Consider the following 17,534-nt stretch of genomic DNA (forward strand, 5'->3'; position numbering starts at 1 on the left):
AATAGAGACTTAAAATAACAGATGTTATTGGAAGCCATGCTGAGATTTTTTTTTTTTTAATTGCTACTGAGATAATTTTCAAATTAGTTTTATGTGAAACCAGAGCTTTACCCCTGAAAACAATTGTCAGATATTATTTAAATATTTTTAATTGCTTAAGTAGTAGTCCTATATCTGAATATCTATCCTGTTGGTGAAATGTCTCAGTGAATTTGTGTGTCTCATCTCTTCTCCAGGTTGGCTGTCGTTGTTAGGCAACAGTCTCGTGATATTGGTGCTGTACAGACAGAGGGCCACCCTGCTGCCTACAGACTTCCTCACGTTGAACCTGGCATCTCGGACGCTAGCATCTCCATGTTCGGGTACTCCAGAGGGATTTTGGACATCTTTAACTCTTCGGAGATGACGGCTTTTGATCACCTGGATCTGGACCTGCCAGGTTAAGAGATAAATATTGGTTGATTGGTTGCTTGGTTGGATAGTTGGTTGGTTGTTGCTATCCGGGATCTTTGGGACGTCCCTATCCTAAATGTACGGAAGAGTATTAGGGCCAAGTGAAGAGAAACATCAAACTGCTCGTGGTCGGTGGCACTTGCATTATTATTGTTGTTAGCATGATAGTACTTTTTTTTTTAAAGCGACAATATTTCCAGAATAAAGTGGCAATAACTAGAAAATGAAGTTGAAATTAAATTGTGTAAAAAAGTGACAATTTTTCTAGAATAAAGTGCCAATATTTCTAGAATGAACTCGAAATGTAATTTCGAGAATAAAGTCAAAATATTGAGAACAAAGTCTCAGTTATATTTTACACACACACACACACACACACACACACACACACACACACACACACACACACACACACACACACACACACACACACACACACACACACACACACACACACACACACACACAGAGAGTTTCCCCCTGGCAATTTCAGACTGTAGGAATAAACTCTTCTAAAGACCATTGTGCATTCTTGCCACTGTCACTGAATGCTGCGTAGCCTAGGCAACAACCTTTCAGAAAGGTGACTATTAACGACTGTATCCGTGGTGATTTACTAACAGTAGTATTTGCCCCTTATTAAGGCAGCTATCCTTCTAACGACTATAGGCTTGTCGGCTACGACAGCACACCCAATAAAACTAATTATTTTGGGATCCTAGAGACCGGGGGCTATGCGTGTGCATGTCCCAAGTCAAATTCACTACAACGCCTCTATTTTACAGCCCGTTATAAACCCGCGAGCAGCTCACTAGATTGAGTACCCTAACTTGTAGGCTAATGGTACATTTTAGTGGGCAAGTGAAAGTCAATTATAGGGCTATTCAACGGCTGAGGGCACAGGGGTATTACACAAGTGTCTGTAGGAGAAGGTGAAACTCAAATCAAATCAAATGTATTTATATAGCCCTTCATAAATGAACAGAATAATAGTAAGGCAGAACAGTTGAAACTGGAGCAGCAGCATGGCCAGGTGGACTGGGGACAGTAAGGAGTCATCATGTCAGGTAGTCCTGGGGCACGGTCCTCACTGCATCTCCAGTGCTAAAGGCGTCACTACAGACCATGGTTCGATTCCAGGCTGTATCACAACCGGCCGTGATTGGGAGCCCCACAGGGCGGAGCACAATTGGCCCAGCGTCGTCCGGGTTAGGGTTTGGCCGGGGGTAGTCCGTCATTGTAAATAACAATTTGTTCTTAGCTGACTTGCCTAGTTAAATAGAAATTGTGTAAACAAAGCTAATCTGAGGCACTGTTTGACTATATGCTGATTGAGGCTACCACTGGTCCCCTTTACAGAGGCCGTTAGGTTATAATAATGGAACCTACAATTACTGTCTTAGAGGGGCTTTAACCAAACCCCAGGCCCCCTGCTCAGTGGCAAGGGGGGCAACCTGACAGGACCTGCAATCCTTTCCCACACTATCTGTGACCTACAGTCACAAGATAATAAGCATAGGCCTATAAGTTTACTTCATTGGAAGTTTAGCGTATACTAAACACCATGCCGTTACGCACAACTTTGTAAGTTTACATTTTGTTTCGACCTATAGGCTACTGGCTTAGCTGTTACCCTCTCATTTACTATGACCTATAGGCTACTGGCTTAGCTGTTACTCTCTCATTTACTATGACCTATAGGCTACTGGCTTAGCTGTTACTCTCTCATTTACTATGACCTGTAGGCTACTGGCTTAGCTGTTACCCTCATTTACTATGACCCATAGGCTGCTGGCTTAGCTGTTACCCTCATTTACTATGACCTATAGGCTGCTGGCTTAGCTGTTACCCTCATTTACTATGACCTATAGGCTGCTGGCTTAGCTGTTACCCTCATTTACTATGACCTATAGGCTACTGGCTTAGCTGTTACTCTCTCATTTACTATGACCTATAGGCTACTGGCTTAGCTGTTACCCTCATTTACTATGTATGACCTATAGGCTGCTGGCTTAGCTGTTACCCTCTCATTTACTATGACCTATAGGCTACTGGCTTAGCTGTTACCCTCTCATTTACTATGACCTATAGGCTGCTGGCTTAGCTGTTACCCTCTCATTTACTATGACCTATAGGCTACTGGCTTAGCTGTTACTCTCTCATTTACTATGACCTATAGACTGCTGGCTTAGCTGTTACTGTCATTTACTATGACCTATAGACTGTTGGCTTAGCTGTTACCCTCTCATTTACTATGACCTATAGGCTGCTGGCTTAGCTGTTACTCTCATTTACTATGACCTATAGGCTGCTGGCTTAGCTGTTACTGTCATTTACTATGACCTATAGACTGCTGGCTTAGCTGTTACCCTCTCATTTACTATGACCTATAGGCTGCTGGCTTAGCTGTTACCCTCTCATTTACTATGACCTATAGGCTGCTGGCTTAGCTGTTACTCTCTCATTTACTATGACCTATAGGCTGCTGGCTTAGCTGTTACTCTCTCATTTACTATGACCTATAGGCTGCTGGCTTAGCTGTTACTCTCTCATTTACTATGACCTATAGGCTACTGGCTTAGCTGTTACCCTCATTTACTATGACCTATAGGCTGCTGGCTTAGCTGTTACCCTCTCATTTACTATGACCTATAGGCTGCTGGCTTAGCTGTTACTCTCATTTACTGTGACCTATAGGCTGCTGGCTTAGCTTTTACCCTCTCATTTACTATGAACTATAGGCTGCTGGCATAGCTGTTACCCTCTCATTTACTATGACCTATAGGCTATACCTATGTACTGAACCACATGGGTGTGTCTGAAATAGCCAAATCCCCTAATTTGATGGGGTGTCCACATACTTTTGTATATGTAGCGTATTCTCTCCAAATGTAGTCTGAACATGTGAATGTGAGAAACATGATGGAGGGACATGGATCATTTAAGAGGGACTTTGCACTATACATTACTTTAAAACGCATTCATTTCAATGTAACTCAATATTCATGTTTGGACATTACAAAATTCCCATAAATTGTAAAACATGTACCCCAGTCCTCATTTTAACAATGTTTACCTATAAAATCCAATGAAGCAGACCTAAAATAATGAAAGTCATATTGTTGAGATTAGTAAAAATGCTATGTCTTTTCAAATTTGATCTCATGCTCTTCGAACTGTATAAGGCGCCAAAGTAGCTTTCAACGATAAATGATTTATTCTATATTGGTCAAGATACTCATGATGGTTTTAGACCCATGATTGAGGGGGGCTTGGAGTCTAGAGTATAGAACCTGTGCTATTTTAGATTCCTCTTTCCAGAAGAGTCCAAATGAATCCTAGGCTGAGCTAGACTAGGGCTCACCTGGAAAGAGCCAGAGTGAAGGAGGTCCATTTCCTAATGTCTTGGACCAATCCAGAGTGAAGGAGGTCCATTTCCTAATGTCTTGGACCAATCTAGAGTGAAGGAGGTCCATTTCCTAATGTCTTGGACCAATCTAGAGTGAAGGAGGTCCATTTCCTAATGTCTTGGACCAATCCAGAGTGAAGGAGGTCCATTTCCTAATGTCTTGGACCAATCCAGAGTGAAGGAGGTCCATTTCCTAATGTCTTGTGCCAATCCAGAGTGAAGGAGGTCCATTTCCTAATGTCTTGGACCAATCCAGAGTGAAGGAGGTCCATTTCCTAATGTCTTGTGCCAATCCAGAGTGAAAGGAGGCCCTTTCCTAATGTCTTGGACCAATCATGAGTGAAGGAGGTCCATTTCCTAATGTCTTGGACCAATCCAGAGTGAAGGAGGTCCATTTCCTAATGTCTTGGACCAATCCAGAGTGAAGGAGGTCCATTTCCTAATGTCTTGGACCAATCCAGAGTGAAGGAGGTCCATTTCCTAATGTCTTGGACCAATCCAGAGTGAAGGAGGTCCATTTCCTAATGTCTTGGACCAATCCAGAGTGAAGGAGGTCCATTTCCTGTCTTGGACCAATCCAGAGTGAATGGAGGATCTTTCCTAATGTCTTGGACCAATCCAGAGTGAAGGAGGTCCATTTCCTAATGTCTTGGACCAATCCAGAGTGAAGGGAGGATCTTTCCTAATGTCTTGGACCAATCCAGAGTGAAGGAGGTCCATTTCCTAATGTCTTGGACCAATCCAGAGTGAAGGAGGTCCATTTCCTAATGTCTTGGACCAATCCAGAGTGAAGGAGGTCCATTTCCTAATGTCTTGGACCAATCCAGAGTGAAGGGAGGCCCTTTCCTAATGTCTTGGACCAATCCAGAGTGAATGGAGGATCTTTCCTAATGTCTTGTGCCAATCCAGAGTGAAGGAGGTCCATTTCCTAATGTCTTGGACCAATCCAGAGTGAAGGAGGTCCATTTCCTAATGTCTTGGACCAATCCAGAGTGAAGGAGGTCCATTTCCTAATGTCTTGGACCAATCCAGAGTGAAGGAGGTCCATTTCCTAATGTCTTGGACCAATCCAGAGTGAAGGAGGTCCATTTCCTAATGTCTTGTGCCAATCCAGAGTGAAGAGAGGATCTTTCCTAATGTCTTGGACCAATCCAGAGTGAAGGAGGTCCATTTCCTGTCTTGGACCAATCCAGAGTGAAGGAGGATATTTCCTAATGTCTTGGACCAATCCAGAGTGAAGAGGAGGACCAATATTTCCTAATGTCTTGGACCAATCCAGAGTGAAGGAGGTCCATTTCCTAATGTCTTGGACCAATCCAGAGTGAAGGAGGATATTTCCTAATGTCTTGGACCAATCCAGAGTGAAGGAGGATCCTTTCCTAATGTCTTGGACCAATCAGAGTGAAGGAGGTCCATTTCCTAATGTCTTGGACCAATTCAGAGTGAAGGAGGTCCATTTCCTATATGTCTTGTGCCAATCCAGAGTGAAGGAGGCCCTTTCCTAATGTCTTGGACCAATCCAGAGTGAAGGAGGTCCATTTCCTAATGTCTTGGACCAATCCAGAGTGAAGGAGGTCCATTTCCTAATGTCTTGGACCAATCCAGAGTGAAGAGAGGATCTTTCCTAATGTCTTGGACCAATCCAGAGTGAAGGAGGTCCATTTCCTAATGTCTTGGACCAATCCAGAGTGAAGGAGGTCCATTTCCTAATGTCTTGGACCAATCCAGAGTGAAGGAGGTCCATTTCTAATGTCTTGGACCAATCCAGTCCATTTCCTAATGTCTTGTGAAGTGAAGAGGTCCATTTCTAATGTCTTGGACCAATATTCTAATGTCTTGGACCAATCTAGATGAATGCAGTGAAGGAGTGGTAAAGTGGAAACAGAGTGAGAAGGGGGATTAAGACTAGGACTAGTATTCATGTGGGTAGGAGTTTAATCTGTAATCAGATTATGGCTGTGGACCGTGGAGCCAGGGTTCCTGTACCATCTGTCAACAACCACATACCCATTGGAATCTGGAAGCCTGGTCCCAGATCTGTTTTGTTTTGTCAACAACCGGGTGGTTGTTGCAACAGCACAAACAGATCTGAGACCAGTTAGGAATTTGGGGATTCCATCTGAAAAACCATTAGGCAATATAATATGTTGAGGCAAGTACAGACAATGTTGGTGTCGTGTGTGTAGAGTGAACAGAACTGGAATTACAGGATTCCTTTACCTCAGATCAGTGTTGGAAAATAACTGCTGTGAATCCATGAGACAGAAAGCCTTCAAAATACTAATTTGTGTTTTCAGTATGAAATACAGATCTGCCCGGTCCCAGATCTGTTGGTGACCACGCCCGTTAGAGTTGTCAAGAGAGCACAAATAGATCTGGGACCAGGCTATTTTCAAATACGTCTCACAGCCTGAAATAACGAATAACGCAAAGCAAATGTTAAGTATTTAATTTCCTACTGCATCGGTATAGCCGGAGCCAAATCTGCTTGAACTATAAAACTATAAAACCCTGAGGGTTTTAACTGGCGACGAAATAAACGTCATACTTGGTTGGTACTTTAGGAATTTCTGACTGCTTATTTACCTTAGTGAAGGTTAGCCCGTGGTCAAGGCCTGATATCCTGCTAGCTACTCTGTGAGAGGACCCTCTGTGGATTTAGGACCTACAACAACATTGGTGTAACAATAACTGCCTCAGTGCCAGTCACAGGCTGTGTCTGAAATGACCTGTGTGGAGAACGACATTTCACCAGGGCTCACATAGGGTACATAGTAGTTCAGTATACAGGGAATACAGGCGCCATTTTGGATCCAGACTCAGTCTCCCTACCGTTATGAGAGAGTCTAAGCTCAGAAGCGGAGATATAGAGATATAACCAGGCCTGTAGCTATGTGTTATAATTAGGTTCATGAGCAGAAGGAAGGGGGAAGGGAGGCTTCCACACCTTAGTTCTAGAAAACAGCCTTACTTAATGATCTCACCTCTCAGCCATTGCTGTTATCTCAGGTTTTTAATGGGAGGAGAAAACAATATTGGGATAGGAAGCATTCCCCTCTCTTGTGTCTTTAGAGAGATGTGGAGGAAAGTAAAGTAGAGACGGAGGGAGGGAGGGAGGGAGCAAACAGAGAGAGAGAGAGAGAGAGAGAGAGAGAGAGGGAGAGAGAGAGAGAGAGACAGAGAGAGAGAGAGAGAGAGAGAGAGAGGGAGAGAGAGAGAGAGAGACAGAGAGAGAGAGAGCGAGAGAGAGAGAGAGAGAGAGAGAGAGAGAGAGAGAGAGAGAGAGAGAGAGAGATGTGGAGGAAAGTAAAAGTAGAGAGAGAGAGAGAGAGAGCGAGAGAGAGACAGGCATGTGAGAAGTATTAGCAGATTACTGCATCAGAGAGCGTGAAGGGACATGAACAGAAGTATTAGCAGATTACTGCATCAGAGAGCGTGACGGGACATGAACAGAACAGGTACACGTGGGACATTCCACCCGTCTCTGAGTGGCTCCGTCAGGATGGGGACGTGGCGAGACCCTTTGGAGCTATTAGAGGAGGACTTCAAGTTTGGGGTCAATTCCATTTCTGAAATTCCAATTTATAGTTTACCTCCTGAAATGACTGAATTGAAATGGAATTGACCGTGGAGGACATAGACATACTGTACAGAGGATACAACTGTACAGCATGATACTGTAGGCCTAGATGTATGACCCTGGTTGAGGTACAGGACTAACTTTGGTACGGAGGATACTTATTGCAAAAATGGCCCTAAAGCAGAGTTCCAATAGTAGACAATAGTCGCAAATGATTCCTTGATCAACCATAAGCCTACAGAGATATTGGCTCCAGGCAGGCTTGGTTTGCCTCGTTCTACCTTTTCTGACTTACGGATCACATTCTGTTTCTCTGTAAACACATTAGTCAGTTGGTTTCACCAGCCTAAGGCTGGGTTAGAGTTAAGGTATTCTGGCATTACCACACGTTCAAGGTAAAGCCTAGAAGGGAAGTGGAGGAAAAGCCTGGAAGGGAAGTGGAGGAAAAGCCTAGAAGGGAAGTGGAGGAAAAGCCTGGAAGGGAAGTGGAGGAAAGGCCTAGAAGGAAGGGCAGGAAAAGCCTAGAAGGGAAGTGGAGGAAAAGCCTAGAAGGGAAGTGGAGGAAAAGCCTAGAAGGGAAGTGGAGGAAAACCTGGAAGGGAAGTGGAGGAAAAGCCTGGAAGGGAAGTGGAGGAAAAGCCTAGAAGGGAAGGGAAGTGGAGGAAAAGCCTGGAATGGAAGTGGAGGAAAAGCCGGGAAGGGAAGTGGAGGAAAAGCATGGAATGGAAGTGGAGGAAAAGCCTGGAAGGGAAGTGCAGGAAAAGCCTAGAAGGGAAGTGGAGGAAAAGCCTGGAAGGGAAGTGGAGGAAAGGCCTAGAAGGGAAGGGCAGGAAAAGCCTAGAAGGGAAGTGGAGGAAAAGCCTAGAAGGGAAGTGGAGGAAACCCTGGAAGGGAAGTGGAGGAAAAGCCTGGAAGGGAAGTGGAGGAAAAGCCTGGAAGGGAAGCTTGGAAAAGCCTAGAAGGGAAGCTTGGAAAAGCCTAGAAGGGAAGCGTGGAAAAGCCTGGAAGGGAAGTGGAGGAAAAGCCTGGAAGGGAAGTGGAGGAAAAGCCTAGAAGGGAAGTGGAGGAAAAGCCTAGAAGGGAAGTGGAGTAAAAGCCTAGAAGGGAAGCTTGGAAAAGCCTAGAAGGGAAGCTTGGAAAAGCCTGGAAGGGAAGTGGAGGAAAAGCCTGGAAGGGAAGTGGAGGAAAAGCCTAGAAGGGAAGTGGAGGAAAAGCCTAGAAGGGAATTGGAGGAAAAGCGTGGAAGGGAAGTGGAGGAAAGGCCTAGAAGGGAAGTGGAGGAAACCCTGGAAGGGAAGTGGCGGAAAAGCCTGGAAGGGAAGTGGAGGAAAAGCCTGGAAGGGAAGAGGAGGAAAAGCGTGGAAGGGAAGTGGAGGAAAAGCCTAGAAGGGAAGCTTGGAAAAGCCTGGAAGGGAAGTGGAGGAAAAGCCTGGAAGGGAAGTGGAGGAAAGGCCTAGAAGGGAAGTGGAGGAAACCCTGGAAGGGAAGTGGAGGAAAAGCCTGGAAGGGAAGTGGAGGAAAAGCCTGGAAGGGAAGTGGAGGAAAAGCCTGGAAGGGAAGCTTGGAAAAGCCTAGAAGGGAAGCTTGGAAAAGCCTAGAAGGGAAGCTTGGAAAAGCCTGGAAGGGAAGTGGAGGAAAAGCCTGGAAGGGAAGTGGAGGAAAAGCCTAGAAGGGAAGTGGAGGAAAAGCCTAGAAGGGAAGTGCAGGAAAAGCCTGGAAGGGAAGGGCAGGAAAAGCCTAGAAGGGAATTGGAGGAAAAGCCTAGAAGGGAAGTGGAGGAAACCCTGGAAGGGAAGTGGAGGAAAAGCCTGGAAGGGAAGTGGAGGAAAAGCCTGGAAGGGAAGTGGAGGAAAAGCCTGGAAGGGAAGTGGAGGAAAAGCCTGGAAGGGAAGTGGAGGAAAAGCCTGGAAGGGAAGTGCAGGAAAAGCCTAGAAGGGAAGTGCAGGAAAAGTCTGGAAGGGAAGTGAAGGAAAAGCCTGGAAGGGAAGTGGAGGAAAAGCCTGGAAGGGAAGTGGAGGAAAAGCCTGGAAGGGAAGTGGAGGAAAAGCCTGGAAGGGAAGTGCAGGAAAAGCCTGGAAGGGAAGTGGAGGAAAAGCCTGGAAGGGAAGTGGAGGAAAAGCCTGGAAGGGAAGTGGAGGAAAAGCCTGGAAGGGAAGTGGAGGAAAAGCCTGGAAGGGAAGTGGAGGAAAAGCCTAGAAGGGAAGTGGAGGAAAAGCCTGGAAGGGAAGTGGAGGAAAAGCCTGGAAGGGAAGTGGAGGAAAAGCCTGGAAGGGAAGTGGAGGAAATTATTATTTTAGGGTTAAAAGAGGCAGACCGGTTACAGCTGCAATATGTAACTTTTTGGAAGACCTGACCAAATTCACATAGAAATGTGTGTTACAGATCTGTCACTCTCATTGACAGCCAGTCATAGATCTGATCTATGTGAGCTAGTTCTATGCTTCTCGTTCTTAAGTTTAGTTTTTGCGTCTTTTACTTTCGGTTTTGTACACCAGCTACGAACAGCTGAAAATACAATATTTATGCTTATGGAAAATATATTTCACAGCGATTTAGATGGTATAATGATTCTCTACACTACACTTACTTGTTTAGTCACATAAAAACTGAAATTAGGCAAACTATTCGAATATTAGCAACCGGGAAATGGCAGAGTGAGTTCTGCACAGTTAAGGGAGGCAGGCGAGGTTAAAGTTTCCTATTGTTGTGGCTGAGCCTATAGGGTTAATGGAAGAGTTTCCTACTGTTGTGGCTGAGCCTATAGGGTTAAAGGAAGAGGTTTCCTATTGTTGTGGCTGAGCCTATAGGGTTAATGGAAGAGTTTCCTATTGTTGTGGCTGAGCCTATAGGGTTAAAGGAAGAGTTTCCTATTGTTGTGTCTGAGCCTATAGGGTTAAAGGAAGAGTTTCCTATTGTTGTGTCTGAGCCTATAGGGTTAAAGAAAGGGGTTTCCTATTGTTGTGTCTGAGCCTATAGGGTTAATGGAAGAGTTTCCTATTGTTGTGTCTGAGCCTATAGGGTTAAAGTAAGAGTTTCCTACTGTTGTGTCTGAGCCTATAGGGTTAAAGGAAGAGTTTCCTACTGTTGTGTCTGAGCCTATAGGGTTAAAGGAAGAGTTTCCTACTGTTGTGTCTGAGCCTATAGGGTTAAAGGAAGAGTTTCCTATTGTTGTGTCTGAGCCTATAGGGTTAAAGGAAGAGTTTCCTATTGTTGTGTCTGAGCCTATAGGGTTAAAGGAAGAGTTTCCTACTGTTGTGTCTGAGCCTATAGGGTTAAAGGAAGAGTTTCCTACTGTTGTGTCTGAGCCTATAGGGTTAAAGGAAGAGTTTCCTACTGTTGTGTCTGAGCCTATAGGGTTAAAGGAAGAGTTTCCTATTGTTGTGTCTGAGCCTATAGGGTTAAAGGAAGAGTTTCCTATTGTTGTGTCTGAGCCTATAGGGTTAAAGGAAGAGTTTCCAGGCAGAAAGGGTTAGGGAAAAGACCTGATTGACAGTAATGATATTATAGAAGCTCTTGCAGCAGATCAAGAGTAATCAGTGACAGTGAACAGCATGGGAACCTCTCTAAGGGTTTACCTCGATGGTCACATCAGGATACAAGTCAACTCAAATCATATTTATCACATGCACCAAAAACAACAGGTGTAGTAGACCTTACAGTGAAATGCTGAATACAACAGGTGTAATAGACCTTACAGTGAAATGCTGAATACAACAGGTGTAATAGACCTTACAGTGAAATGCTGAATACAACAGGTGTAGTAGAACAGTGAAATGCTGAATACAACAGGTGTAATAGACCTTACAGTGAAATGCTGAATACAACAGGTGTAGTAGACCTTACAGTGAAATGCTGAATACAACAGGTGTAGTAGACCTTACAGTGAAATGCTGAATACAACAGGTGTAGTAGACCTCACAGTGAAATGCTGAATACAACAGGTGTAGTAGACCTTACAGTGAAATGCTGAATACAACAGGTGTAGTAGACCTTACAGTGAAATGCTGAATACAACAGGTGTAATAGACCTTACAGTGAAATGCTGAATACAACAGGTGTAGTAGACCTTACAGTGAAATGCTGAATACAACAGGTGTAGTAGACCTTACAGTGAAATGCTGAATACAACAGGTGTAATAGACCTTACAGTGAAATGCTGAATACAACAGGTGTAGTAGACCTTACAGTGAAATGCTGAATACAACAGGTGTAGTAGACCTTACAGTGAAATGCTGAATACAACAGGTGTAGTAGACCTTACAGTGAAATGCTGAATACAACAGGTGTAGTAGACCTTACAGTGAAATGCTGAATACAACAGGTGTAGTAGACCTTACAGTGAAATGCTGAATACAACAGGTGTAGTAGACCTTACAGTGAAATGCTGAATACAACAGGTGTAGTAGACCTTACAGTGAAATGCTGAATACAACAGGTGTAGTAGACCTTACAGTGAAATGCTGAATACAACAGGTGTAGTAGACCTTACAGTGAAATGCTGAATACAACAGGTGTAGTATACCTTACAGTGAAATGCTGAATACAACAGGTGTAGTAGACCTTACAGTGAAATGCTGAATACAACAGGTGTAAGGTAGACCTTACAGTGAAATGCTGAATACAACGGGTGTAGTAGACCTTACAGTGAAATGCTGAATACAACAGGTGTAGTAGACCTTACAGTGAAATGCTGAATACAACAGGTGTAGTAGACCTCACAGTGAAATGCTGAGTACAACAGGTGTAGTAGACCTTACAGTGAAATGCTGAATACAACAGGTGTAGTAGACCTTACAGTGAAATGCTGAATACAACAGGTGTAGTAGACCTTACAGTGAAATGCTGAATACAACAGGTGTAGTAGACCTCACAGTGAAATGCTGAATACAACAGGTGTAGTAGACCTCACAGTAAAATGCTGAATACAACAGGTGTAGTAGACCTCACAGTGAAATGCTGAATACAACAGGTGTAGTAGACCTCACAGTGAAATGCTGAATACAACAGGTGTAGTAGACCTTACAGTGAAATGCTGAATACAACAGGTGTAGTAGACCTTACAGTGAAATGCTGAATACAACAGGTGTAATAGACCTTACAGTGAAATGCTGAATACAACAGGTGTAGTAGACCTTACAGTGAAATGCTGAATACAACAGGTGTAGTAGACCTTACAGTGAAATGCTGAATACAACAGGTGTAGTAGACCTCACAGTGAAATGCTGAATACAACAGGTGTAGTAGACCTTACAGTGAAATGCTGAATACAACAGGTGTAGTAGACCTTACAGTGAAATGCTGAATACAACAGGTGTAATAGACCTTACAGTGAAATGCTGAATACAACAGGTGTAGTAGACCGTACAGTGAAATGCTGAATACCAGGTGTAGTAGACCTTACAGTGAAATGCTGAATACAACAGGTGTAATAGACCTTACAGTGAAATGCTGAATACAACAGGTGTAGTAGACCTTACAGTGAAATGCTGAATACAACAGGTGTAGTAGACCTTACAGTGAAATGCTGAATACAACAGGTGTAGTAGACCTTACAGTGAAATGCTGAATACAACAGGTGTAGTAGACCTTACAGTGAAATGCTGAATACAACAGGTGTAGTAGACCTTACAGTGAAATGCTGAATACAACAGGTGTAGTAGACCTTACAGTGAAATGCTGAATACAACAGGTGTAGTAGACCTTACAGTGAAATGCTGAATACAACAGGTGTAGTAGACCTTACAGTGAAATGCTGAATACAACAGGTGTAGTATACCTTACAGTGAAATGCTGAATACAACAGGTGTAGTAGACCTTACAGTGAAATGCTGAATACAACAGGTGTAAGGTAGACCTTACAGTGAAATGCTGAATACAACGGGTGTAGTAGACCTTACAGTGAAATGCTGAATACAACAGGTGTAGTAGACCTTACAGTGAAATGCTGAATACAACAGGTGTAGTAGACCTCACAGTGAAATGCTGAGTACAACAGGTGTAGTAGACCTTACAGTGAAATGCTGAATACAACAGGTGTAGTAGACCTTACAGTGAAATGCTGAATACAACAGGTGTAGTAGACCTTACAGTGAAATGCTGAATACAACAGGTGTAGTAGACCTCACAGTGAAATGCTGAATACAACAGGTGTAGTAGACCTCACAGTAAAATGCTGAATACAACAGGTGTAGTAGACCTCACAGTGAAATGCTGAATACAACAGGTGTAGTAGACCTCACAGTGAAATGCTGAATACAACAGGTGTAGTAGACCTTACAGTGAAATGCTGAATACAACAGGTGTAGTAGACCTTACACTGAAATGCTGAATACAACAGGTGTAGTAGACCTGACAGTGAAATGCTGAATACAACAGGTGTAGTAGACCTCACAGTGAAATGCTGAATACAACAGGTGTAGTAGACCTTACAGTGAAATGCTGAATACAACAGGTGTAGTAGACCTCACAGTGAAATGCTGAATACAACAGGTGTAGTAGACCTTACAGTGAAATGCTGAATACAACAGGTGTAGTAGACCTTACAGTGAAATGCTGAATACAACAGGTGTAATAGACCTTACAGTGAAATGCTGAATACAACAGGTGTAGGAGACCTTACAGTGAAATGCTGAATACAACAGGTGTAGTAGACCTTACAGTGAAATGCTGAATACAACAGGTGTAATAGACCTTACAGTGAAATGCTGAATACAACAGGTGTAGTAGACCTTACAGTTAAATGCTGAATACAACAGGTGTAGTAGACCTTACAGTGAAATGCTGAATACAACAGGTGTAGTAGACCTTACAGTGAAATGCTGAATACAACAGGTGTAGTAGACCTTACAGTGAAATGCTGAATACAACAGGTGGTAGTAGTGAAATGCTGAATACAACAGGTGTAGTAGACCTTACAGTGAAATGCTGAATACAACAGGTGTAGTAGACCTTACAGTGAAATGCTGAATACAACAGGTGTAGTATACCTTACAGTGAAATGCTGAATACAACAGGTGTAGTAGACCTTACAGTGAAATGCTGAATACAACAGGTGTAGGTAGACCTTACAGTGAAATGCTGAATACAACAGGTAGTAGACCTCACAGTGAAATGCTGAATACAACAGGTGTAGTAGACCTGACAGTGAAATGCTGAATACAACAGGTGTAGTAGACCTGACAGTGAAATGCTGAATACAACAGGTGTAGTAGACCTTACAGTGAAATGCTGAATACAACGGGTGTAGTAGACCTTACAGTGAAATGCTGAATACAACAGGTGTAGTAGACCTCACAGTGAAATGCTGAATACAACAGGTGTAGTAGACCTCACAGTGAAATGCTGAGTACAACAGGTGTAGTAGACCTTACAGTGAAATGCTGAATACAACAGGTGTAGTAGACCTCACAGTGAAATGCTGAATACAACAGGTGTAGTAGACCTTACAATGAAAGGCTGAATACAACAGGTGTAGTAGACCTGACAGTGAAATGCTGAATACAACAGGTGTAGTAGACCTTACAGTGAAATGCTGAATACAACAGGTGTAGTAGACCTCACAGTGAAATGAATACAACAGGTGTAGTAGACCTCACAGTAAAATGCTGAATACAACAGGTGTAGTAGACCTCACAGTGAAATGCTGAATACAACAGGTGTAGTAGACCTCACAGTGAAATGCTGAATACAACAGGTGTAGTAGACCTTACAGTGAAATGCTGAATACAACAGGTGTAGTAGACCTTACACTGAAATGCTGAATACAACAGGTGTAGTAGACCTTACACTGAAATGCTGAATACAACAGGTGTAGTAGACCTGACAGTGAAATGCTGAATACAACAGGTGTAGTAGACCTCACAGTGAAATGCTGAATACAACAGGTGTAGTAGACCTTACAGTGAAATGCTGAATACAACAGGTGTAGTAGACTTGACAGTGAAATGCTGAATACAACAGGTGTAGCAGACCTTACAGTGAAATGCTGAATACAACAGGTGTAGTAGACCTGACAGTGAAATGCTGAATACAGCAGGTGTAGTAGACCTTACAGTGAAATGCTGAATACAACAGGTGTAGTAGACCTCATAGTGAAATGCTGAATACAACAGGTGTAGTAGACCTCACAGTGAAATGCTGAATACAACAGGTGTAGTAGACCTCACAGTAAAATGCTGAAGGTGTAGTAGACCTTACAGTGAAATGCTGAATACAACAGGTGTAGTAGACCTTACAGTGAAATGCTGAATACAACAGGTGTAGTAGACCTTACAGTGAAATGCTGAATACAACAGGTGTAGTAGACCTCACAGTGAAATGCTGAATACAACAGGTGTAGTAGACCTCACAGTGAAATGCTGAATACAACAGGTGGAGTAGACCTCACAGTGAAATGCTGAATACAACAGGTGTAGTAGACCTCACAGTGAAATGCTGAATACAACAGGTGTAGTAGACCTTACAGTGAAATGCTGAATACAACAGGTGTTGTAGACCTTACAGTGAAATGCTGAATACAACAGGTGTAGTAGACCTCACAGTGAAATGCTGAATACAACAGGTGTAGTAGACCTTACAGTGAAATGCTGAATACAACAGGTGTAGTAGACCTCACAGTAAAATGCTGAATACAACAGGTGTAGTAGACCTCACAGTGAAATGCTGAATACAACAGGTGTAGTAGACCTCACAGTGAAATGCTGAATACAACAGGTGTAGTAGACCTTACAGTGAAATGCTGAATTCAGCAGGTGTAGTAGACCTTACAGTGAAATGCTGAATACAACAGGTGTAGTAGATCCCACAGTGAAATGCTGAATACAACAGGTGTAGTAGACCTCACAGTAAAATGCTGAATACAACAGGTGTAGTAGACCTTACAGTGAAATGCTGAATACAACAGGTGTAGTAGACCTTACAGTGAAATGCTGAATACAACAGGTGTAGTAGACCTTACAGTGAAATGCTGAATACAACAGGTGTAGTAGACCTCACAGTGAAATGCTGAATACAACAGGTGTAGTAGACCTTACAATGAAAGGCTGAATACAACAGGTGTAGTAGACCTTACAGTGAAATGCTCAATACAACAGGTGTAGTAGGCCTGACAGTGAAATGCTGAATACAACAGGTGTAGTAGACCTTACAATGAAATGCTGAATACAACAGGTGTAGTAGACCTTACAGTGAAATGCTGAATACAACAGGTGTAGTAGACCTCACAGTGAAATGCTGAATACAACAGGTGTAGTAGACCTGACAGTGAAATGCTGAATACAACAGGTGTAGTAGACCTTACAGTGAAATGCTGAATACAACAGGTGTAGTAGACCTCACAGTGAAATGCTGAATACAACAGGTGTAGTAGACCTGACAGTGAAATGCTGAATACAACAGGTGTAGTAGACCTTACAGTAAAATGCAGAATACAACAGGTGTAGTAGACCTCACAGTGAAATGCTGAATACAACAGGTGTAGTAGACCTCACAGTGAAATGTTGAATACAACAGGTGTAGTAGACCTGACAGTGAAATGCTGAATACAACAGGTGTAGTAGACCTTACAGTGAAATGCTGAATACAACAGGTGTAGTAGACCTTACAGTGAAATGCTGAATACAACAGGTGTAGTAGACCTGACAGTGAAATGCTGAATACAACAGGTGTAGTAGACCTCACAGTGAAATGCTGAATACAACAGGTGTAGTAGACCTGGCAGTGAAATGCTGAATACAACAGGTGTAGTAGACCTCACAGTGAAATGCTGAATACAACAGGTGTAGTAGACCTGACAGTGAAATGCTGAATACAACAGGTGTAGTAGACCTCACAGTGAAATGCTGAATACAACAGGTGTAGTAGACCTCACAGTGAAATGCTGAATACAACAGGTGTAGTAGACCTGACAGTGAAATGCTGAATACAACAGGTGTAGTAGACCTCACAGTGAAATGCTGAATACAACAGGTGTAGTAGACCTTACAGTGAAATGCTGAATACAACAGGTGTAGTAGACCTCACAGTGAAATGCTGAATACAACAGGTGTAGTAGACCTCACAGTGAAATGCTGAATACAACAGGTGTAGTAGACC

The 17,534-nt window shown here is 43.1% G+C and overlaps 1 long non-coding RNA gene and 1 pseudogene across 1 annotated transcript; both read left to right on the forward strand.

Moving 5' to 3' along the window:
• Positions 1 to 236: 236 nt before the first annotated feature.
• The window catches only part of LOC127920549 (visual pigment-like receptor peropsin), a 34,239-nt pseudogene continuing 16,941 nt past the window's right edge, over positions 237 to 17,534 (forward strand).
• Positions 11,933 to 15,850, forward strand: LOC127920550 (uncharacterized). Its single transcript, XR_008106628.1, has 4 exons — positions 11,933 to 11,991; positions 12,184 to 13,245; positions 13,438 to 14,007; positions 15,775 to 15,850. It is a non-coding gene; the product is annotated as an uncharacterized LOC127920550 (long non-coding RNA).

The sequence above is a fragment of the Oncorhynchus keta genome, unplaced genomic scaffold (genome assembly GCF_023373465.1).
Source record: "Oncorhynchus keta strain PuntledgeMale-10-30-2019 unplaced genomic scaffold, Oket_V2 Un_contig_19897_pilon_pilon, whole genome shotgun sequence".
Classification (NCBI taxonomy): Eukaryota; Metazoa; Chordata; class Actinopteri; order Salmoniformes; family Salmonidae; genus Oncorhynchus; species Oncorhynchus keta.